Here is a 25,615-nt window from a genome sequence, read left to right on the forward strand (position 1 = left end):
CTTAATACACAAACAATCTTATATTTTATAAGGCTCTATCGTGTTCAGCCGTATCAAATAACATAACCTATAATTATATTATGTTTATAACAACCATTAATTATTAATGGATATGATAGGTACATTCATAAATGTTCAATTAACTGTATTACTAAACGAAAATTGTCGTTTTATAAAGCTTTGTTATGTTTAGCAGTATCAAACACCATAACATGATAACAACTTGGAGAACAGTCAACCTTCTTCTTATTGTCCGCCATTATTTACATTGCACAAAAAACCAGTGTCTCCAACAGAGTGCACGGAAAGTCGCCAAAAAGTAGTTTTAAAGTCGCTAGATTTCTCATTATCAACAAAGAAAGATTAAATTTTGTCACTATGGGGTGCTAAAAAGGTCACTAAATCCCTATTTAAGCAATATAAAAGTTAAAAGAAATTGTTGTTGAAAAAGAGTTAAAGTCGATAGATTGGCAACACTGAACAAACCTGTCCGCGCATCACGTATTTCACCTGTTTATGCGATGTTGTCAAATCCTTTTCACGTGAACTTAGATTGCATTTGAACCAAGGTAATTTGATCGCAGAAAAGTTTTATACAATAGAAGAAGTGTCTGAACTCGGTTTACTTTTCGATCTTCGATCAAAGTTGATCTTTAGTCAGGGAGTTCTATACAATTGGGCCCAAATGCTCTACTAGTGATACATTCGATTCTAGCCCTCAGCTATTTCAAAAGCCTCAATTTTGAATGCAACTTTGAAATTTTAAATGGAAAGGGGGTCATGTAGTTACTCAAAATCATGTGAAATTTTCTGAGGAAAACAATGGTGTAATCCGTTTTGAGATATCTCTAATCGTTTTCAAGTTATTTAAAGATAACTGTAATAATGACACAAACATTAATTACTGCATCTAGAGATATTTTGTAACATGTTACAGTACTAAGGAGGCTTTGGAAAAGGTATTTTTATACAATTCTGGTAATTAACTTTTCCTTACTGTTTGGTTAACCTGTGACAGTTTCAATGCATTGTTGTGATTATTTGAAGCTTTCCTGTAACAAATTTCTTGATTTTCGTGATGGCATTATCGAAAGAAGAAAGAATTGATATCATTCTTCATTGTGGTAGGTTAAGCAACAGAAATGTTGCAGTAGACTGAACGAACAGTTCCTTGGACATTGGATTGGTCGACGTGGACCAGTAGAATGGCCGGCCAGGTCTTCAGATTTAAGACCCCTTGATTTTTTCCTTTGGGGTTACATAAAAAGCTTGGCAGGATGAAGAGAAAATTGAGAATGTGGAACATTTAAAGAACCGTATCATTGAAGCATATGCTAAAGTCACCCCGGAAATGCTACAAAATGTTCTATTTATATGGTTCCAGACTTTTGATTCACTCTGTATATCGCGAAAAGAGGCGTATAAATGCGAAAAATACTTTTGAAACAAATTGAAGGGTTTTGCGGGAAAAACGATGAATGTCACAGTTCTGTTAAGGTTGATGTCATTATCTAATTCAATGGATCACTACGAAATTTAGTGTTGTTCTTATGAAAACTGGTAAAAAGGCGAATTATCACCATGAATACAGTAATCCATTCCTTATTTTCTACAGAAACAGCAATACATCTTGCATAATTTCGAGGGAAAAATTGTTCCGGGGCCAGGCATCGAACCCGGGACCTTTGGTTTAACGTACCAAAGTTCTACCAACTGAGCTACCCGGGAACTCTACCCGACACCGATCCAATTTTTCCCTCTACATCCACAGACTTCAAAGTGGGCTGACAACCGTCAAGCAACCAACGTTGAGTGCACACTAACTCTGTGTGACTTAAATTGTGGTTTTCTGTTAACGTACAGTGACGTGTATTATGCAAATCAATCCTCCTTATACCTGAAAGCTTGATTTGCATAATATATCTCGCAGTTATATACTCAACTAGATCTTAACAGAAATGTGACATTCATCGTTTTTCCCACAAACCCTTCAATTATAAACTACAACAAAACAACAAGTTGGAGTAGAGTTAACCGAACACGCGCTTGGAGTAATACATTTTACGTTAAAAGTGTTGGGTGAACTATTGTCGGACCATCGGATCTGTGCCCCTTCAGCGCTGTCGTTCTTAGAAAAGTTAACGCCTGTACTCACTCCATTCCACCCGCTTTCTTCCCACCACGTTAAACAGCAGGCCACGAACCTTGCCGAATAGGAATGTTGCCAAACTTCCGTCAAACGGTGTCATAAATAACTGGTCCTCCATGCTACAATATTATTTATTTCAATCAAAATACATCTTGTATTTTTATATTTTTAAACCTAAATCCCATGTCTCGAATCACTTTCCGTCTAATCGAATTGGAGATGTTTGTTTATTAATAGCTATTTCGTGGATATTAAATTTTGGAAGATGGAATTATATTTATTATTTGGAATTGTTAAAGGGTAACTTTGAAATAGAAATTATTTCCTTTCTAGTTTTTCTCTCCAACCTTGGAAATTATTGCTTTTCTCGCAAGCTTCAGTAATTTCTTCAATGTTGAAACTTCTTTCTGAACGGTATAAAATTCTTGTATCTTTCTTCTTAAAATACATCGGTTCATATCATCTACAATAATTAAAAGTTTCCTTGGTCTGTTCTTCTCTGGTGATTCTAGCTTTTCATCTCCTGCACAGACTCCCTCTCTCCTGATTTTCTTTATTAGGACTTCTGACCTGTCTATATAAATTACATAAAATGTTGTATTATTAGTATTACTTAAGTAAGTAATTTTAATACATAATCAATTGAAATAAAATAAACCTCACCTGTGATATCAGTTGCTCTTTTCGTTGCCTGATTTATAGGAAACAGATATTGACCTGTTTGTTTCTCTTCATCGCAAAATGCTATTACGTACTTGCTTAATAATATTTCTTTCGCCACTCCGTGCTATAGTATTCATGTTGAGTTGACAACACTGGACTGCAAGTGCAAATATTGTAAACTGTCCCGCAAGAAGGCCAAAATTGTTAGTAGTGGGGGACAGAAAGGGAGATAGAAAAGAGATAGGAATGCAGGGAGAGAAATGAATTACCGAGGCTGAGAAGGAATTGGGGTTCAGTTCGCATATCTTACGGGGGCACAGATCCGATGGTCCGACTGTACGTTACACGATATCGAGTTCATCTTGCGCTACGCAGCCGTAATTACCTGCACAACCTTGATGAAGCCGCTCTCGACGGCGATGTGCAGGGGGGTGAGTCCCTCGCGGTTGGGCGCGTTCAGCTCGACGCCGGGCCGCGCCAGCAGCAGGCCCGCCACCTCGTGGTAGCCCTTGCCGGCCGCCAGGTGCAGCGCCGTGTTGCCCCGCAGGTCCTGCGCGTTGGGCGGTGCGCCGCAGCCCAGCAGAGTGGCCACGGCGGCGGGTCTGTTCTTGCGCGCCGCCAGGTGCAGCGGCGTCTCGCGGTACGCCGTGCAGCGCGCCAGGTCCGTGCAGCCCACCAGCAGGGCCACGGCGTCCGCGCTGCCCGGCGCGTCGCGCTCCAGCGCCTCGTGCAGCGCCGTCTCCCCGCGGTCGTTCTGCAGGCCGGCGTCGGCGCCGCAGTCCAGCAGCACCTGCGAACACGCGCTTGTGTTTACCACAAGTCAACGTCTTACTCTGAACACTCCTACAACTAACACAAGGTCAACGTCTTACTCTGAACATTCCTACAACTAACACAAGGTCAACGTCTTACTCTGAACATTCCTACAACTGACACAAGGTCAACGTCTTACTCTGAACACTCCTACAATAACACAAGGTCAACGTCTTACTCTGAACACTCCTACAACTAACACAAGGTCAACGTCTTACTCTGAACATTCCTACAACTAACACAAGGTCAACGTCTTACTCTGAACATTCCTACAACTGACACAAGGTCAACGTCTTACTCTGAACACTCCTACAATAACACAAGGTCAACGTCTTACTCTGAACACTCCTACAACTAACACAAGGTCAACGTCTTACTCTGAACATTCCTACAACTAACACAAGGTCAACGTCTTACTCTGAACATTCCTACAACTGACACAAGGTCAACGTCTTACTCTGAACACTCCTACAACTAACACAAGGTCAACGTCTTACTCTGAACACTCCTACAATAACACAAGGTCAACGTCTTACTCTGAACACTCCTACAACTAACACAAGGTCAACGTCTTACTCTGAACACTCCTACAACTAACACAAGGTCAACGTCTTACTCTGAACATTCCTACAACTAACACAAGGTCAACGTCTTACTCTGAACATTCCTACAACTGACACAAGGTCAACGTCTTACTCTTAACACACCTACAATAACTCAAGGTCAACTTCTTACTCTGAACACTCATACAATATCACAAGGTCAACGTCTTACCCTTAATATTCCTACAATAACACAAGATCAACGTCTTACTCTTAACACTCCTACAATAACACAAGGTCAACGTCTTACTCTGAACACTCCTACAACTAACACAAGGTCAACGTCTTATTCTGAACACTCCCACAACTAAGACAAGGTCAATGTCTTATTCTGAACACTCCCACAACTAACACAAGGTCAACGTCTTACTCTGAACACTCCTACAATAACACAAGGTCAACGTCTTACTCTGAACACTCCTACAACTAACACAAGGTCAACGTCTTACTCTGAACACTCCTACAACTAACACAAGGTCAACGTCTTACTCTGAACATTCCTACAACTAACACAAGGTCAACGTCTTACTCTGAACATTCCTACAACTGACACAAGGTCAACGTCTTACTCTTAACACTCCTACAATAACACAAGGTCAACGTCTTACTCTGAACACTCCTACAATATCACAAGGTCAACGTCTTACCCTTAATACTCCTACAATAACACAAGATCAACGTCTTACTCTTAACACTCCTACAATAACACAAGGTCAACGTCTTACTCTGAACACTCCTACAACTAACACAAGGTCAACGTCTTATTCTGAACACTCCCACAACTAAGACAAGGTCAATGTCTTATTCTGAACACTCCCACAACTAACACAAGGTCAATGTCTTATTCTGAACACTCCTACAATAACACAACGTCAACGTCTTACTCTGAACATTCCTACAATAACACAAGGTCAATGTCTTTTTCTGAACACTCCTACAATAACACAAGGTCGTCTTATTCTGAACACTCCTACAATAACACAAGGTCAATGTCTTATTCTGAACACTCCCACAACTAAGACAAGGTCAATGTCTTATTCTGAACACTCCCACAACTAACACAAGGTCAATGTCTTATTCTGAACACTCCCAATAACTAACACAAGGCCAATGTCTTATTCTGAACACTCCTACAATAACACAAGGTCAATGTCTTATTCTGAACACTCCTACAATAACACAAGGTCAATGTCTTATTCTGAACACTCCCACAACTTATATAAGGTCAATGTCTTATTCTGAACACTCCCACAACTTATATAAGGTCAATGTCTTATTCTGAACACTCCCACAACTAACACAAGGTCAACGTCTTATTCTGAACACTCCTACAATAACACAAGGTCAATGTCTTATTCTGAACACTCCCACAACTAACACAAGGTCAACGTCTTATTCGGAACACTCCCACAACTAAGACAAGATCAACGTCTTATTCTGAAGTTTGTGTGACTGATACAAAGTCACCGAACGTTCCTTCAACTAAGGTAAGGTCAACGGCTTATTGTAAAATATGTTCCTGCAACGAAGATAAAATCAACGTCTCATTATGAACGTTCCTTAAACTAACACAAGGTCAATGTTTTATTCTGAATATTTGAGTAGTTGATACAACGCCTCCTTATGAACGTTCCTTCAACTAACACAAGGTCAATGTTTTATTCTGAATATTTGAGTAGTTGATACAACGTCTCCTTATGAACGTTCCTTCAACTAACACAAGGTCAATGTTTTATTCTGAATATTTGAGTAGTTGATACAACGTCTCCTTATGAACGTTCCTTCAACTAACACAAGGTCAATGTTTTATTCTGAATATTTGAGTAGTTGATACAACGTCTCCTTATGAACGTTCCTTCAACTAACACAAGGTCAATGTTTTATTCTGAATATTTGAGTAGTTGATACAACGCCTCATTATGAACGTTCCTTCAACTAACACAAGGTCAATGTTTTATTCTGAATATTTGAGTAGTTGATACAACGTCTCCTTATGAACGTTCCTTCAACTAACACAAGGTCAATGTTTTATTCTGAATATTTGAGTAGTTGATACAACGTCTCCTTATGAACGTTCCTTCAACTAACACAAGGTCAATGTTTTATTCTGAATATTTGAGTAGTTGATACAACGTCTCCTTATGAACGTTCCTTCAACTAACACAAGGTCAATGTTTTATTCTGAATATTTGAGTAGTTGATACAACGCCTCATTATGAACGTTCCTTCAACTAACACAAGGTCAACTTCTTATTCTGAACATTTCTGTAATTAACACAAGATGAACGTCTCATTATGAACGTTCTTGTAACTGAATAAAAGTTCAAGTTTCATCAATGGCTCGTTTTAAACGTTCTTGCAACTAACACATGGTCAACTTTTTATTATGAATGTTCCTGCAAGTGAGAAAAATTGAACATCTCATTATGAACTTTCTTGAAACTAACACAAGGTTAGCGTGTCATTCCGAATATTCCTACAGCTAACATTAGGTCAAATCCAGACAACGTACGAATTTGTAGCTATAATCTTACGTTCCATTACACATTATATTAATTTTTAAAAACCATTATGAAATTTTGAGACTTCTGGTTATTAAATACAGTAGAGTTTCGTTAATCCGAACTAATTCGGACCAAGATCTATTCGGATTACAAGATTTTCTGATTAACCGAAATATTTCCTGTAATGCAATGCATACTATTCACGAGCGCTGAGAGACAGTGATGGGGTGGTGGGAGTACCCTGTTCCTATTTTTAGAACCACAACCAACAGGTTTACTTCATTACGACAACAGAAAATTACTGATTTATGAGCATGACAGATGTGTAAATTAAGTGCAGAAAACACTAATTGTTGTAAGTACCCTTGAATGTGCTATTTTTCATAATTTTTTAAGTGAAAGAAATTGAATGTATTTATACATTTTTTTAACCAGATTTTCGGATTAGCGTAGTTCGAATTAACGAAACTCTACTGTATAGCAATCATGATGTTGGAGCAGTGGAGAAATTTACTCCATATTTTTTTGTAATCGATTACTTAACGACGCTGTATCAATTATTAGATAGGTTAAGTAATGTCGGTGAAATTGGTTATAGCGAAATAATATTCGACGAGAGGCCGAGGATTCGCCATGCGATTATCTGACATTCGCCCAACAGCTGGGAAAAAAAATTAAAAAATTGAAATATGTAATCAGTCTAAGCGGGAATCGAACCCAGCCCAGGCACTTAGCAAAACGTGCCTATCGTTTGAGCTGCGATGGTGCCCAAAAATACATTCTACCACTGCTTTCTTCTCTATTAGTCCCTCAGTATGAGCTTAGTGTTAAAGCCAACGCGGAGATGCAGATGGAGGGTGCGGTGTCCTCTGCAAAGATCGTCTTCATCCGCGCCTTATCGAGTTGACTCGCTGCACGTAATGACTTTTGAGGACATTTAGTTTTGTGTCACGTTGAATTCATATCGACGATATGAGTCTTATTAAATTATGTACACGCTGTAAAATGTTACAGGACACCAGATTACATCCGAAACACACGACTTGGGTTTTATTCCAGTCATTCTGTTGAAAGCAAAATTGTCCTAAGAACAATGCACTTAAAGATCATTAATTTTATGTCGCAAAGACGTGACTGTTGGTTGTCTCATTTTTAGCGAAGACCTTGAGTTCATGCCCCAATAGAAAAGTTTATGCTACGTCATTGATGTCAGCCGGGTTCAGTCTCCATTTTTACGCCCCTTTCTTGTTGATAAAACCATTAATTATTGGACAAAGAAGAGCTCGCTTGAGAAAGCATGCAATTATGCTACTCCAGTTGACCGGGTCAAGTGGTTGCCATCTCAAGAAACATCCCAGCATCGGAAAGCACATTGTTTAACTCCAATCTTCCTCGTTTAATATGACTTACATGACGCATATGCTGTAAGTACAGGATGTACCTGGTGCGTGTTGCCGCATTCAATAAGCCCGACCACAAGCATGTCACAATAAGAAGCAAAGGTGATTTACTCGTGCTTCAATTAAACCCTTTATATTTATATACATACATGATAGGCACAGAAGTGCGAAGTAAACACTGCTACTGTCTACAACGTTGAAACATTCGTTTTCTCAAAATATTACAAAAACTATTGGTCGTATGAAAAAATATGATTTGACAAAACGTTCCCAAATGAGATGATCTGTTATGTGTGTGAAGGATTGTAAAAGGTTTACCTTCCACACTGTATATTGATAATTGAAGTGGAATGCAACTGTTTTAATAAAAATGAAACTGAATCAACAAAGCCTTCTTGACTACTAATCGTCCATAAGGTTCAATTAAGATTGTATAGTTGGCACAACTGATAACAAGAGAACAACTGATCATAACAAATTACTGCCATCTAACGGAATATTTGTAATGATGAGATGGTACAATAATACATTTGCAAGACAGTTTAGTACATATTTTAGTAAGTCAATATTTTATTGTATTAGAGCAGCCGTGGCGAGAACGTGACTCGCGAGACATTGTGGCCCGCAGTGATAGCTGTGCATTTCGCTTCCTTCTAACCTCCGCCAACCCCCACCCTCTCACTCACTCTCCGTTCCATTTGCATTTATCTCTAACCTGCGAGTGGCATATGTCTCTCTCGAAATCATGTACGAAAGTTCCAAGTAGGATGGGAGGACGCATTTTTTTGCTGTCAATATGATGAGAATATTAAATGTATGATTTGTTCACATGTATTACGAGGAAAACGGTTGTATAACATAAAACGGCATTATAAGTTACTACATGTTACTGATGAAACATTAAAAGGTTAAGTGTTATTGTTGTTGTTATCATCATCTCATCATCATCATCATCATCATCATCATCATCATCATCATCATCATCATCAGCATCATCATCTCTGCACGTCCACCCTTTTTCAGCAGATGTACGAATAATGCGGTTAGCTCTTCAATTTGAACTCACTGATTTACTATGTGATGTCAAATGAAAGCTAGATGTAATGACTTGACAAATGTTGAACTTTCAAATCTTTGCCAAAAAATAAATATCCGAAGCTTCGTTCTTTCGCTTGCTCTGTTGAAGCCATGTTCGCTACAACTTACGTTTGTGAAAACTTATTTTCAACAATGAAAAATAGTAAAAACCAAATTTAGATCACGACTGACAGACAAATACCTTCGTGATCAACTACGACTGGCAGTAAGTGACATAATTCCTGATTTTGAAACTCTGTCGCAGAGACATTCTGAAGACAGTTAATTTTAGGTTGTGATATTGTTCATTTCTTTCTTCGTTACACATACTAAACATTAGTTTGTAGTACGATGAAAGAGTAATGGAACGGAGAAAAATTCTCTCCGGCGCCGGGATTTGAACCCGGCTGACGCTTGATCCACTAAGCCACACCGGATTCCACCTCGGCGTCCAACTCTTGGGTTCCCTCTAGTGGCCGCCCTCTGCACTACGTCATAGATATCGATGAACCTAGGACCGAAGTCCACACATGTGCTGAGGTGCACTCGTAATGAGTGACTAGTTGGCCGGGATCCGTCCGACGGAATAAGCGCCGTCTTAAATCACGAAGTGATTTACGCATATCACGAGGTGGAATCCGGTGTGGCTTAGTGGATAAAGCGTCAGCACGTAGAGCTGAAAACCCGGGTTCAAATCCTGGCGCCGGAGAGAATTTTTCTCCGTTCCATTACTCTTTCATCGTATGATGACGCAGAATATCTGCATGGAAATATCATATGTACTTCGGTACATTAAAATAATATATATTAGTTTGTAGCCTTGTACTGTATAAAATTATATTTAAGTGCTTGACGAAAGGAAAATGAAAATCCGTTAATAAGTCAGACAGTTGCTTCACTTCCCCTTCGGGTGTCCGCTTCCCTCCATAGGTGCTATGCACGTTGCAGGTTACGCAGTGGCTCGGCGCACGATTACATTTTCGCCACCACTGTATTAGAGTACTTAATTTCTTCTAATCTTTATATACTTTCTTCTAATCGTGTAATAGTCAATTAAATCCCACTCGAGTTTTGATTTTCTCTAGATAAACCAAAACCTCTAGCTAGATTACTATAGATAAATATTATATTGTAGATATTTAAAAAACACTGTAAGAATCAAATTGACTTGAATAGTAAAAATGAAAGCCATGCATGTTTTGCATTAGCTACAGGCGCTGATTCCAGTATTGTACACCGCACAGCTCTCTAGATAATATCGGCCTGTTCCACAACAGCTGTGTCGTATGCTTCCACTAAGCCTGAGATTAATTACGAAGGAGGGTCTGCCAGAAGTGTCACGACTCCAACCGCAATTTTTCACAGTTTTCTCTGCAACCGACGACCAGAACCGCCATGGAGCAGTTCCCCGGGACCTTTTCCTACCCAATTCGATGAAGCGAGCACAGCTACTTCCTCATCCCATTCATTCCATGTGGCACGACCATGTGCATCCGTGACACGAGTAACGACCTGTTGCTTCATCTGTTCGGATGTAACAGATGTGTTTGGTACCCGTCACTTTTACTTACTAAGGAGACTTCCCAAGAAGATTTGCCGTGGCGAAAATGTAATCGTGCGCCGAGCCACTGTGTAACCTGCAACGTGCATAGCACCTATAGAGGTAGGCGGACACCCGAAGGGGAAGTGAAGCAACTGTCTGACTTATTAACGCATTTTCATTTTCCTTACGCCAAGCACTTAAATATAATTTTATAGAGTATAAGGTTACAAACTAATGTTTAGTGCGTGTAACGAAGAAAGAAATGAACAAGAAAACATAGGACACATCATCACAACCTAAAATTAACTGTCTTCAGAATGTCTCTGCGGCAGAGTTTCAAAATCAGGAATTATGTCACTTACTGCCAGTCGTAGTTGATCACGAAGGTATTTGTCTGTCAGTCGTGATCTAAATTAGGTTTTTATTATTTTCATTGTTGAAAATAATTTTTCACAAACGTAAGTTGTAGCGAACATGGCTTCAACAGAGCAAGGGAAAGAACGAAACTTCTGATATTTATTTTTTGGCAAAGATTTGGAAAGTTCAACATTTGTTAAGTCCTTACATCTAGCTTTCACTTAACATCACATTGTAAATCTGTGAGTTTAAATTGAAGACCTAACCGCATTATTCGTACATCTGCTGAAAAAGGATCGAAATAATAATAATAATAATAATAATAATAATAATAATAATAATAATAATAATAATAATAATAATAATAATAATAATAATAACACTTAACCTTTTAATGTTTCATGAGTAACATGTATAATGCCGTTTTATGTTATACAACCGTTTTCCTCGTAATACTTGTGTACAAATCATACATTAATATTCTCACCATATTGGCAGTAAAAAAAATGTGTCCTCCCATCCTACTTGGAACATTCGTTTTTGTAGAGGTACATGGTTTCGAGAGAGACATTGCGACGATACGCCACTCGCAGGTCAGAGACAAATACAAATGGAACGGAGTTTGACTCCAGTCAGTGAGAGGGTGGGGATTGGGGCAGCAAGAGACATGCACAGCTATTATTGCGAGCCACAATGTGCTCGTAAGTCACATTTTCGCCACGGCTGGTCTATGTTAAAGTACATCTACGGTGGGAGGGGGGAAGAACACGAGTTCATATGAAGATGCCACATGCTGGTTCTTTGATTATGGGTTTTATGCGTTTCACTACAATTCAGTTCTTCATCATGTTACGAAAGATAGCCTACTACCATATCAATGGTGTTTAGGTAAAAGGGCTTAACCAACCCCCATTTTTTCAATGAGACTTTTTAAAATTATATGATTAATTAAATTGCAAAATAGGTCAGATTTGTCCTTTCCGCCAGGCCTCGCCGCGGAACATGATGTATCCAAGGTGAAATGTCTGAGTGTTTGTTTCTTCTTGTTACGTAAACCAGCTTCTTGTCACGACCTCCGAGCCATGAGTTCCCTCATTTCGCTGTATCCAGACTCCTATTTCAGCAAGTCCTCTCTTATCGCTGTCCCAGTTTACACGTTACGTAATTTCCTGTGTTGCTTCCTTGACTTAAGTCTTACTGCATGCAAGGAAGGAATCGCTATGCCGCAGCAAGAAAATGCTATTTAAAACTAACATTTCGCTCTCCTCAACAGTGTAAATAAAAGAAACAGCTTCTTTTCCTACTGCTATTACATAATCCCGGGTCAGAGATGGTCTTACCTAAGTACCCATTGCTATATTCGAAAATCTGTAAAGAATATAACAAGGCTATTCTTTTACTAATTAACACATGTATGTAACTTCTAAAGTAAAGGCTGGTTCACAATAAACCAGAAACGGAAACGACAACGAGAACGAAAACGGAAATAATGTTAAAATAAATGTATTTAAATGGGAGCATTCACAATAGTTAATTGTGAATGCTCACATTTAAATACATTTATTTTAACATTATTTCCGTTTTCGTTCTCGTTGTCGTTTCCGTTCCCGGTTTATTGTGAACCATCCTTAACAGATGGACCAGTCAAACGGAAAGATTTCAAGGCGCAGAAAAAGAATGAAAAGTTACTATTATATCAATTTAATGAGTAGAAATGACAAGTACAGGAATAATCATTAGGTATGCAACAACAAAAAAATTATTTCTTAAAAATTACGTCAGCCAAGTGACCTCCATTGAAACGCACACATTCTTCGAGTCTGGCCACGAACTGTTGCATAACCCCTCTCAGCGTATTGACAGGTATCGCAGCGACCTCTTCTTGTACACGTTGTTTTAGGCTGGAATTGTTCTGGGTGGACTGCCCCCAAACACCTCCGTTTTGAGGTGTCCCCATAGGAAGAAATCACATACCGTTAAATCAGGTGACCTAGGCGGCCAAACGTTATCCCCTTTCCGAGAAATGACGCGGCTCGGAAACAAAGCATTCACAGCATCCATCGAAATAGCCTAAGGTTGCGGGTTCGATCCCGGGCCAGGTCGATGGCATTTAAGTGTTCTTAAATGCGACAGGCTCATGTCAGTAGATTTACTGGCATGTAAAAGAACTCCTGCGAGACAAAATTCCGGCACATCCGGCGACGCTGATATAACCTCTGCAGTTGCGAGCGTCGTTAAATAAAACATAACATTTAACACATCACATATTCATTTGTATGAGGTCTCGCCCACCTCATAGTAATAATACATATTGGCTACTTCATAGTAGTCGTGTAATATTCAATGAGGTGGGCGAGACCTCATACAAATGAATATGTGATGTATTAACTGTTAGCAGTTGTCACGAACTGATGTTGAATATGGCCATAAAGTCATTTAAATATGCGCTCCTGCTTATATGACTTGTATCGTCTCAAATGCAGGTAGTAAGGCCGTAAAAAGCATTACGAGAGGAGTTCGGTCGGCGCCGTGGATCGTGTCCCGGCATAGCTCAGTTGGAAAGAGCGCTCAGCGCGCAGAGCTGAGAGGTCCTGGGTTCGATTCCCGGTGCCGGTACGAATTTTTCTCGTATTAAATAGTAATAACATTTAACATTCCATCGAAATTCTTGCGGTGTGGCTTGTTGCTCCCTCCTGTTGAAACAACATATTTTCATTCTTTCATTCTGATACTCTTGTTAACCTAACTGCAATTTACAGATCTCCAAAACTATGCAAAAATGAATTTCTGAAAAATTTTGAAAGCTTCTTGTCAATATACAAAGATTTAAACAACCATGTTATTCTTGGTGACATAAACATTCAAATTTTAGAAAATAGATTAGATAATTTTGGCAACACGTATTTAAATATCATGCATGAATATGGATACGTGAAATACTTAAATTCCATTACTCGTCCATCATCCAATTCATGTCTTGACCATATTTTCCTAAAAACGGGAAATAACTTAAATTTTATACCTGAAGTATATGCAAGCGCAATAACAGATCATTATATGACTTTTGCATTGTTGTCAATCAGTAATAAAAGTATTAGCAGAGAAGCCACTGAACCTTCGGACAATTATAAGCTAATTATAAACCATAAAAGCCTAATATCAAATATTAATAATATTAATTGGGAATCTATATTCTACAATGAAGACGCAGATACATGTTTCGATAATTTTTATAAAATACTCTGTAACCTAATTTGTAAATATTCTAATCATGTCCCTCTCAAATTCTCAAGTAAGTACAAAAAAATTAAACCTTGGATTACCACAGGTATTGTTAAATCAATACGATCTAGGGATAAGTTAGCTAAGCAAGTTAAACGAGACCCACAAAACAATGTTTTATTAAATTACTACAGAAAATATAGAAATATTCTCACTAATGTAATAAGAAATCAGAGAATCAAATATTATTCTGAAAAATTTAACAAAAATAAAAATAATCCAAAGCAATTTTGGAAGACCATAAACGAAGCTACTGACACCCAATGTAATAAAAATAGTATATTAAAGACAATTATAAGTCGAAATGGAATAACAATTGAAAATAAGGAAACTATCGCAAATGAATTTAACGATCATTTTACTAATGTAAGTCATGACATCGTATCTAATATAAAAAAGAAAGTATTTGGTACTCATCACTATAAGCTTTATAATAAAAGTATATCATCTATGTTTATGTTTCGTGTAAAAGAATGTGAAATCATTAATATTGTAAACAGTTTAAAAAATAATGTGGCTCCTGGTATTGATGGTATTACAACAAATACCCTGAAACTTATTATCGAAGCTATTTCTAAACCACTTGCCTTTATATTTAATTTGTGCATATCTCAAGGTGTATTTCCCTCAGCCCTAAAACATGCTGTGGTGATACCAATTCACAAGTCTGGTGACAAAAGTAATCTTAATAATTACAGACCCATTTCACTATTACCCAGTCTCTCTAAGGTATTTGAAAAATGTATAAAAACACGATTAATAACATTTTTAGAAAAAAATAAACTACTAAATGATAATCAATTTGGTTTCAGAAAAAATTTGTGCACTGATGATGCTATTATGGCAGTTACCTCAAAAATAATTCAAGAATTAGATGTAGGAAATAAATGTCTAGGAATTTTTCTAGACTTACAAAAAGCTTTCGATACGGTCAATCACAGTATACTTTTGAATAAAATGGATAGATTAGGAATTAATGGAATTGCTTTAAAATTATTTAAATCTTACTTAAGTAACAGAACTCAAGCAACTAAAATAAATGATCACCTTAGTAAATCACGTAACATTGACATAGGTGTACCTCAGGGGACGATTTTAGGTCCTGTTTTGTTTTTAATATATATCAACGATTTACTTAAAATTGACATTGAGAAATATTCTGGTACTCTGTATTCTTATGCTGATGATACTGTGGTTATATTTAGCGGTTCGAGTTGGAATGAAACTTATCAAAATTCTAACAGTGGTATTAATATTATTAAAGAATGGCTGGATGCTCACTTACTTTCTTTGAACGTTTCTAAAACAAAATTAATACCATTTTCATTAACATCACATGGCCTTGAGCAACTAGAAATAAATAATAATATAAGTATAACTATACATGATTGTAACCTACCTACTTGCTCATGTAACGCTTTGAGTATATCCTCACAAGTTAAATATTTAGGCATTATTATTGACCAACATTTAAAATGGGACAAGCATATCTCCTTCCTGTGTAACAGATTGCGTAAAACAATCCACAAATTTTCCATTCTACGCTCTTATTTACCTGTTTATGTTCTGCGTACTGTGTACTTAGCTCTGTTTCAATCAATAATTCAGTATGGTATTTTAGGTTGGGGAGGAATGGCAAAATCGACTCTCCGTCCTTTAAATCTGCTCCAAAAAAGAATTATCAAAATTTGTCTATATAAACCTTTTGATTACCCAACAAAATTAATTTTTCAGGAATTTGGCGTATCAAATCTAGAACAAATTTATAAACAAAAATTGCTGATTTACTTCCATAAAAACCACAATAAATTTAAATTTGATCCTCACGAATACCAGACGAGACAAAACTACAGTTTCTTTCTAAATACTCCCAAATGCCACACAACTGCTGGATTAAAACACAGCAGAAATTTTGGACCCAAAATATATAATACATTAATTAGAGCTTACCCTGAGCTAAGTACACTTAACACACATAGATTTAAGAAACAAATCAGATTAATTATTTAATTGTTTAAGCTAATTGAGTTCAAATTGTTACTCTAATATTCATGTACTTCTGTATTTTCTATTTGTATATAGACCCTGTTATTACATGCTGTATGTATTTTACCATTTATTAATGTGATTGTGCTCAATGAACTCTCTTAATTTTGAGATATATTTTGTATAACTGATCTGAACTGCGCCCGAGCAAGAGCTTCTGCTCTTTCGGGCTGCAATGCCTAATGTAGCTCAAGTGTATAGTATTAATAAATATTATTATTATTATTATATTATTCACTGGAAAATGGGAGAGTTGTGGTGTAAAAAAGTTCTGTAGGCTTATAATTTCAACATATCGCACTGAATTAACATTGCATTTCCGGCCTCATTCTCAAAAAAGAATGGGCCGATTATTTCAGTTGATGAAACCGCGCACCATACCGTTACCTTTTGGGCGTGGAGAGGTTTGCAGTTTTCAGTAACGATGAGCACCATTTAACAAAACATGGTAGAGACAAACAACTTGGTTACTAGGGAACGAGGAGATAGTGACGTCATCGGCTAAGGAGTCATAAATTGTAAAGTAAGTAGGCAGAGAAGAGAGGGTTATATTCATTCTCACCCTCTCCATATGAGCAGTATACTCCTATCAAATCTTTCCGTTTCACTAGCTCACCTTATACTAAGAACTAAATTAAAATGAAGCATTTAGGATTCAGAGGCGATTTCACCAACATGTTACTAATCCACAATTAACTAATTGTAATTTAAATTAAATGCGGAAATTAAATCGTATTTAATTCGTTTCCATTTCTCCACACTTATATGAATTTGAAATAAAGTCAATTAATTTAATTCCCAATTAAGTCATCACAGCTTTCGGAATCATAGTTAAATCACAGTCTAGTACATACTTGGGCGTCGTGCCTCACTTGAGGATTTATGCCTCACTGACCTTCACAGAGCTTATCGCTCTGAGTGACATTATCTTCACAGTCCCCGTTCCTCCCTCACGTAGCTCCTAGGCGTGGGCAGGTTCTATATCAGTTTCATAAGCAATATCAGTGGTGGCATAATTACATTATCAAAGCAGTGTACGCGTTAGAAAACGATTATTTCATGAGAAATGGGAGGAAGAGAGGTTTTTTTTTTCTGTTTAGAAGGGGAGAACATGCTATGTATATTATGCTCGAAATCCTATTAGGCATTAATAAATTTAATATACAACGACATTACTCCTTATGTCATAAAGAACATGCTGAATTAAAAGGTAAGACAAATTAAATGTTTTTTTTCGTACTATTTCGAAGAAAATTTACGATCTTAACATTTGCATAGTATACTAAATACGACATTATACCTTAAACACGCTGCATTAAAAGGTAGCCTACGAGGAATTAAATGTTGTTTGTACGTATTATTTCCAAAATAAATTTATAAAAAAATATTAAATGTGCGTAGAAAACGAAATATGATTTTCTGAAGTTATTTTAGTTTGAGAACGTGCAAATCTATTAAGTAATCTTGATAAACGCCAGAATATTCAAGAAAATAAACGTAGACAACGTGATGGAATATTATTGGCTAGTTACGCAATTTCTCGCCTGTGATTTAAATCAATTCAGCGACGGAGAAACAGTAAAGAGGTTTATGATTAAAGCTGCCGAATTAATTTGCCAAATTCAATAAAAGTTTTCGAGAGTCTCACGTTAACCAAGCACTTTCCTAATAATTCGCCACTGACCGCCTTAGCGATTACGATAAGGTGACGCAGGTCACAGCAGTTTATATTTCCCATCCTACTCTGCAGTCTCCTCTCCTAGTAAACAAACTATTTCAAATCGAGTGCCTCACGTAACCGAAAATTGTGCCCGTGTATGGTCTAGTATATACAGTCACGAAGCTCAATACGTAGTAAATATGCATCCATAGATAGTTGCTAACCACTAGGATCGCTACTATCGCCAAATTACAGACAATGCGAAATAGTACCTGCACAGTCTAGTGTTCCTAGTACCCTCATAAACTCAAGCTTCGTGACTGTAACAGTAATTCCGAAGGCCATGTACCTTGTTGATGTATTTCCGAACTGCACTTGTATTTATTGCACCGTTAAACATACATGCGCGTGTCAATGAAGATCATTGCGTCCATGCTTGTTGAGTTCGTCTATCAAACAGCGCCAGATTGTCTTTAAGAGCTGAGCGTCTACACGTGATTTTGTGCAAACATGTCAAGGACCTATTGTGATTTTTCCTGTAATCTCTTCATATACGCCCTATGGCTAGTCTTCTTCTCTGCCTTTTAAATGATGCATTTAGTATAAATTACCGGCGTTTCCCTGGTTCTAGATAACTTCTCCGTTTCCTATGTCCTGTGTGTTGCCTATATTCAGGGAAGTCCGGAAACTTACTGATTGGCCCTTTTATTTTCCGAGATGACAGCTATATTTGAATGAAATACAGAGAATGAGGCGAGGCGGACCGCATAGAAAACCACGAGGCTCGAAGTTCATCCTTTATTTCTGTTTCCATGGTATTAGAGTGACGTCATAATTAACCTTTTTCTCTCTTGTACCTCGAACATAGACCACAGTAACAGTTTTACGTTAAATTATGAATAATTAAAATTGACTCTTATTTTTCGATGTTAGGCTCTCACAAATATCTACGACGGTTGAGCCTGTAGTACTTCAGCTATTTATAGCAGGTTATTTTACGAAGCTTTATCAACGTCTTAGGTTATTTAGCGTCTGAATGAGATGAAGGTGATAATGCTGGTGAAATGAGTCCTGAGTCCAGCACCGATAGTTACCCAGCATTTTCTCATATTGGGTTGAGGGAAAACTCCGGAAAAAATCTCAACTAGGTAACTTGCCCCGACTGAGAATCGAACCTGGACCATTTGATTTCGCGTCCAGACGCACTAACCATTACTCCACAGGTGTGGACACTTCAGCTATTACAGGGAATTTACAGCTAAAATGTTTTATTCAGAAAATAATAATACAGTGTTACTATAAATGATCTTTCTGATTACAAACTTGAATAACTATCGTTAGGAGACACTTAGAAACATGATAGTGGTATCAATGGAAAGAGAAACTCAAATAGTTTTGTTTTGTTGGTGAACCTGTCGCATATTTATTAATTTCGTTGCTAGGAGACGATATAACAGAAAAATGTCTGCAAACGAAGACAGGAGGGCATTTTGTGTGCTAGATTTTCACAAATCCCAGTCTGTTGTGAAAAAGTGTATGGCCCTTTCTTTTTTGTCGAGGCGACAGTCACAGGTAATTCGTACCTAGACATGTTACAGTTATGACTTCTTCCACAACTGGAACAGGACATCGAAGGTCTCATTTTTCAGCAGGATGGGGCACCACCCCATTACCACTTAGATGTCAGAAACGAACTGAATACACGACTTCCAAGGAGATGGATTGGACGTGCTGACCATGAAGATTTAGAATGCTTGCATTGGCCTCCACGTTCCCCCGACCTCACTCCTTGAGATTTTTTTCTGTGGGGTTTTATAAAACAACAAGTGTATCAGCCACCATTATCACCTACCATTGAGGATCTTCGTGTCCCCATCACAGAGGCCATTGCACTGGTGGATGGTCCAATGCTACAACGTGTATGGCAGGAAATTGACTACAGACTTGATGTGTGTCGTGTGACACAAGGAGCTCATATTGATCACATGTGACTTACTCGGTTGTGAACCAAATGTTTCTCTTTCTGAATAATTTTAAGGGAAAAATTGTTCCGGGGCCAGGTATCGAACCCGGGACCTTTGGTTTAACGTACCAACGCTCTACCAACTGAGCTACCCGGGAACTCTACCAGACACCGATCCAATTTTTCCCTCTATATCCACAGACCTCAAATTGGGCTGACAACCGTCAAGCAACCAACGTTGAGTGCACACTAACTCCGTGTGACTTACATTGTGGTTTTCTGTTAACGAACAGTGACGTGTATTATGTACGTTAAACCAAAGGTCCCGGGTTCGATACCTGGCCCCGGAACAATTTTTCCCTCGAAATTATTCAAATCAACTTTACAGGGAGTTATACCTGAAAGCTTGATTTGCGTTTCTCTTTCTGTTTCATGTTTCATGTTTTCCAGTGAAAATTTTTTAAAATTGTTAGAGTTTCTGTTTCTGTTGATACCAATTTCATGTTTTCTAATTTTTGCTGATTTAAGAGTAGCACATGTGATTTAACCGAATGGATAACAGAAAATATTTGAGTTTCTCTTTCCATTGATACCAATATCATGTTTTTAAGTGTCTCCTAACGATAGTTATTCAAGTTTGTAATCGGAAAGATCATCTATAGTAACTTACTTACTTACTTACAAATGGCTTTTAAGGAACCCGAAGGTTCATTGCCGCCCTCACATAAGCCCGCCAGCAGTCCCTATCCTGTGCAAGATTAATCCAGTCTCTATCATCATACCCCACCTCCCTCAGATCCATTTTAATATTATCCTCCCATCTACGTCTCGGCCTCCCTAAAGGTCTTTTTCCCTCCGGTCTCCCAACTAACACTCTATATGCATTTCTGGATTCGCCCATACGTGCTACATGCCCTGCCCATCTCAAACGTCTGGATTTAATGTTCCTAATTATGTCAGGTGAAGAATACAATGCGTGCAGTTCTGTGTTGTGTAACTTTCTCCATTCTCCTGTAACTTCATCCCGCTTAGCCCCAAATATTTTCCTTAGCACCTTATTCTCAAACACCCTGAACCTATGTTCCTCTCTCAGAGTGAGAGTCCAAGTTTCACAACCATACAGAAGAACCGGTAATATAACTGTTTTATAAATTCTAACTTTCAGATTTTTCGACAGCAGACTGGATGATAAGAGCTTCTCAACCGAATAATAACACGCATTTCCCATATTTATTCTGCGTTTAATTTCCTCCCGAGTGTCATTTATAATTGTTACTGTTGCTCCAAGATATTTGAATTTTTCCACCTCTTCGAAGGATAAATCTCCAATTTTTATATTTCCATTTCGTACAATATTCTGGTCACGAGACATAATCATATACTTTGTCTTTTCGGGATTTACTTCCAAACCGATCGCTTTACTTGCTTCAAGTAAAATTTCCGTGTTTTCCCTAATCGTTTGTGTATTTTCTCCTAACATATTCACGTCATCCGCATAGACAAGAAGCTGATGTAACCCGTTCAATTCCAAACCCTGCCTGTTATCCTGAACTTTCCTAATGGCATATTCTAGAGCGAAGTTAAAAAGTAAAGGTGATAGTGCATCTCCTTGCTTTAGCCCGCAGTGAATTGGAAAAGCATCAGATAGAAACTGACCTATACGGACTCTGCTGTACGTTTCACTGAGACACATTTTAATTAATCGAACTAGTTTCTTGGGAATACCAAATTCAATAAGAATATCATATAATACTTCCCTCTTAACCGAGTCATAAGCCTTTTTGAAATCTATGAATAACTGATTTACTGTACCCTTATACTCCCATTTTTTCTCCATTATCTGTCGAATACAAAAAATCTGATCAATAGTCGATCTATTACGCCGAAAACCGCACTGATGATCCCCAATAATTTCATCTAGGTACGGAGTTAATCTTCTCAAAAGAATATTGGACAAAATTTTGTACGACGTCAACAAAAGTGATATTCCTCGAAAGTTACCACAGTTGGTTTTGTCCCCCTTTTTAAAAATAGGTACAATTATGGACTCCTTCCATTGTTCTGGTACAATTTCCTTTTCCCAAATAGCAAGTAATAGTTTATAAATTTCTATAGTAACACTGTATTTAAATAAATCTTAGTCGAAATTAATATGTACACATTATATCACCATGCAAGCACGGCTGTACATCTCTCACTCGAGTAGATTGTTGTACCGGTACATCAGGTCTCACTGATCCGGCCCTGCGGCTAGTTGCTTACCTGGAAGGCCTGGAGATTGGTGCAGCCGGAGGCGGCCAGTCTGTGGAGCGGCGTCCTGCGCCGGTGGTCCTGCAGGTTGACGTCGCTGCGCCTCGCCAGCAGCTGGAAGGTGTCCAGCACGTGGTCCGCGGGCTCGGCGGCCAGCAGGCGCACTAGTGCGTGCAATGCTGTGCGTCCCTGCAGGTTGTCCTGGATGTTAGCGTCGCAGCCGGCGTCCGTCCAGCAGCGCCGGGACGAGCTCGTGGGGGCGTCGCGACGCCACGGCCAGGTGCAACGCCGTCTCACCCTGCGCCGTGCGCACGTTCAAGTCGCAGCCCCCCGCACAGAGCGCCCTGCGGACAAACACACAGCCTGGCGGTTAGGGAGGCGTGGGAGGATGAGAATTGCGGTGACTGGGCGAAGTGCGAAATGGGGAACCTATTTCATGAGAGACATTTATTGATGAAACAAAACGTGTTTTGCTTCGACAATTCGAATAATATGTGTCCCCTCCCAAAAGTAACCGAAATACTTTGATAACATTTCTTGCTCACAATAGTGCCCTACTAAGTACAGACGGAGTAACTGCAATCTAGTTAGTTCTCAGATTCATTCATTCATTCATTCATTCATAGTTTTCTGCCCAAGGGCAGATCTTTCACTGCAAATCCAGCATTATCCAATATTTCCTATTTTCTGCGTTCCTTTTTGTCTCCGCACTTAGGCCTATAGAATAAGTGATTTTCATGGTATGCTTAAGAATGTGTTGCTATGACTTATGTTGATTGTTTCTTTACTTAGTTTGATTGTCTGTAGACACAAGCCAAACTTAATAAAGCATATGTCTGTCTGTCTATCTATCTATCTATCTATCTATCTATCTATCTATCTATCTATCTATCTATCTATCTATCTATCTATCTATCTATCTATCTATCTATCTATCTATCTATCTATCTATCTATCTATCTATCTATCTATCTATCTATCTATCTATCTATCTATCTATCTATCTATCTATCTATCTATCTATCTATCTATCTATCTATCTATCTATCTATCTATCTATCTATCTATCTATCTATCTATCTATCTATCTATCTATCTATCTATCTATCTATCTATCTATCTATCTATCTATCTATCTATCTATCTATCTATCTATCTATCTATCTATCTATCTATCTATCTATCTATCTATCTATCTATCTATCTATCTATCTATCTATCTATCTATCTATCTATCTATCTATCTATCTATCTATCTATCTATCTATCTATCTATCTATCTATCTATCTATCTATCTATCTATCTATCTATCTATCTATCTATCTATCTATCTATCTATCTATCTATCTATCTATCTATCTATCTATCTATCTATCTATCTATCTATCTATCTATCTATCTATCTATCTATCTATCTATCTATCTATCTATCTATCTATCTATCTATCTATCTATCTATCTATCTATCTATCTATCTATCTATCTATCTATCTATCTATCTATCTATCTATCTATCTATCTATCTATCTATCTATCTATCTATCTATCTATCTATCTATCTATCTATCTATCTATCTATCTATCTATCTATCTATCTATCTATCTATCTATCTATCTATCTATCTATCTATCTATCTATCTATCTATCTATCTATCTATCTATCTATCTATCTATCTATCTATCTATCTATCTATCTATCTATCTATCTATCTATCTATCTATCTATCTATCTATCTATCTATCTATCTATCTATCTATCTATCTATCTATCTATCTATCTATCTATCTATCTATCTATCTATCTATCTATCTATCTATCTATCTATCTATCTATCTATCTATCTATCTATCTATCTATCTATCTATCTATCTATCTATCTATCTATCTATCTATCTATCTATCTATCTATCTATCTATCTATCTATCTATCTATCTATCTATCTATCTATCTATCTATCTATCTATCTATCTATCTATCTATCTATCTATCTATCTATCTATCTATCTATCTATCTATCTATCTATCTATCTATCTATCTATCTATCTATCTATCTATCTATCTATCTATCTATCTATCTATCTATCTATCTATCTATCTATCTATCTATCTATCTATCTATCTATCTATCTATCTATCTATCTATCTATCTATCTATCTATCTATCTATCTATCTATCTATCTATCTATCTATCTATCTATCTATCTATCTATCTATCTATCTATCTATCTATCTATCTATCTATCTATCTATCTATCTATCTATCTATCTATCTATCTATCTATCTATCTATCTATCTATCTATCTATCTATCTATCTATCTATCTATCTATCTATCTATCTATCTATCTATCTATCTATCTATCTATCTATCTATCTATCTATCTATCTATCTATCTATCTATCTATCTATCTATCTATCTATCTATCTATCTATCTATCTATCTATCTATCTATCTATCTATCTATCTATCTATCTATCTATCTATCTATCTATCTATCTATCTATCTATCTATCCATCCATATTCAAAGTGGACCAGCCAAACGGAAAAATGGGAGTATACTGTTCATATGGAGAGGGTTAGAATGAATATAACCATCTCTTCTCTACCTACTTACTTTACAATTTATGACGCCTTCAGATTTCCAGAGCGAATAGCTCATGTTGTATGTAATAAAAAACTAGAATATCATGTTGGTGAAAAGTTAATAGTTTTTCAGAAAAAAATGCTTTTTTCCCAAATGTCTAACAATCTCTTATTCGGTAACTATTGCGAGTAGGATCGTGATTTTTGTCCACATCGATAAGAAACCTAATAAAGAAGAATTTATCATTCTGGAACATTTCAATAGCGTGCACGGTTTTCGTGTAAATTTAATTTTAAAAACCTCTAAATTCAATTCAATTCTAATTTCAATTGACTTCAACTTCCAGTAAGAGAATGAAATTATGTTTGTATCGCCTTCATATATCAGTTCCAAACAGATCACGTGTTCAACTGGAATCAATATGTACTCCTGAGAGTGACAATAATTACACTACATATGAGATATGACGTAACTTCAGTTATCTACATTTCAATAAGATGCAACCGAGTGATGAATCAATGAGTACAGTCACAGCCTACTTTAGAGACTAGACGGTGTAAAGTGTAAATACCAAAACTCACAACACAACCATATGAAGGCCCCAAATTTCATATCTCACATATTTGTTTACTTACGTCCTTGAAAATACTTCGCAATGCACGATCGGTTTAATTTCTAATGCTGAGCAGTTGACAATAAAGTCTCCGGTTCTT

The sequence above is a fragment of the Periplaneta americana genome, chromosome 12 (genome assembly GCF_040183065.1).
Source record: "Periplaneta americana isolate PAMFEO1 chromosome 12, P.americana_PAMFEO1_priV1, whole genome shotgun sequence".
Classification (NCBI taxonomy): Eukaryota; Metazoa; Arthropoda; class Insecta; order Blattodea; family Blattidae; genus Periplaneta; species Periplaneta americana.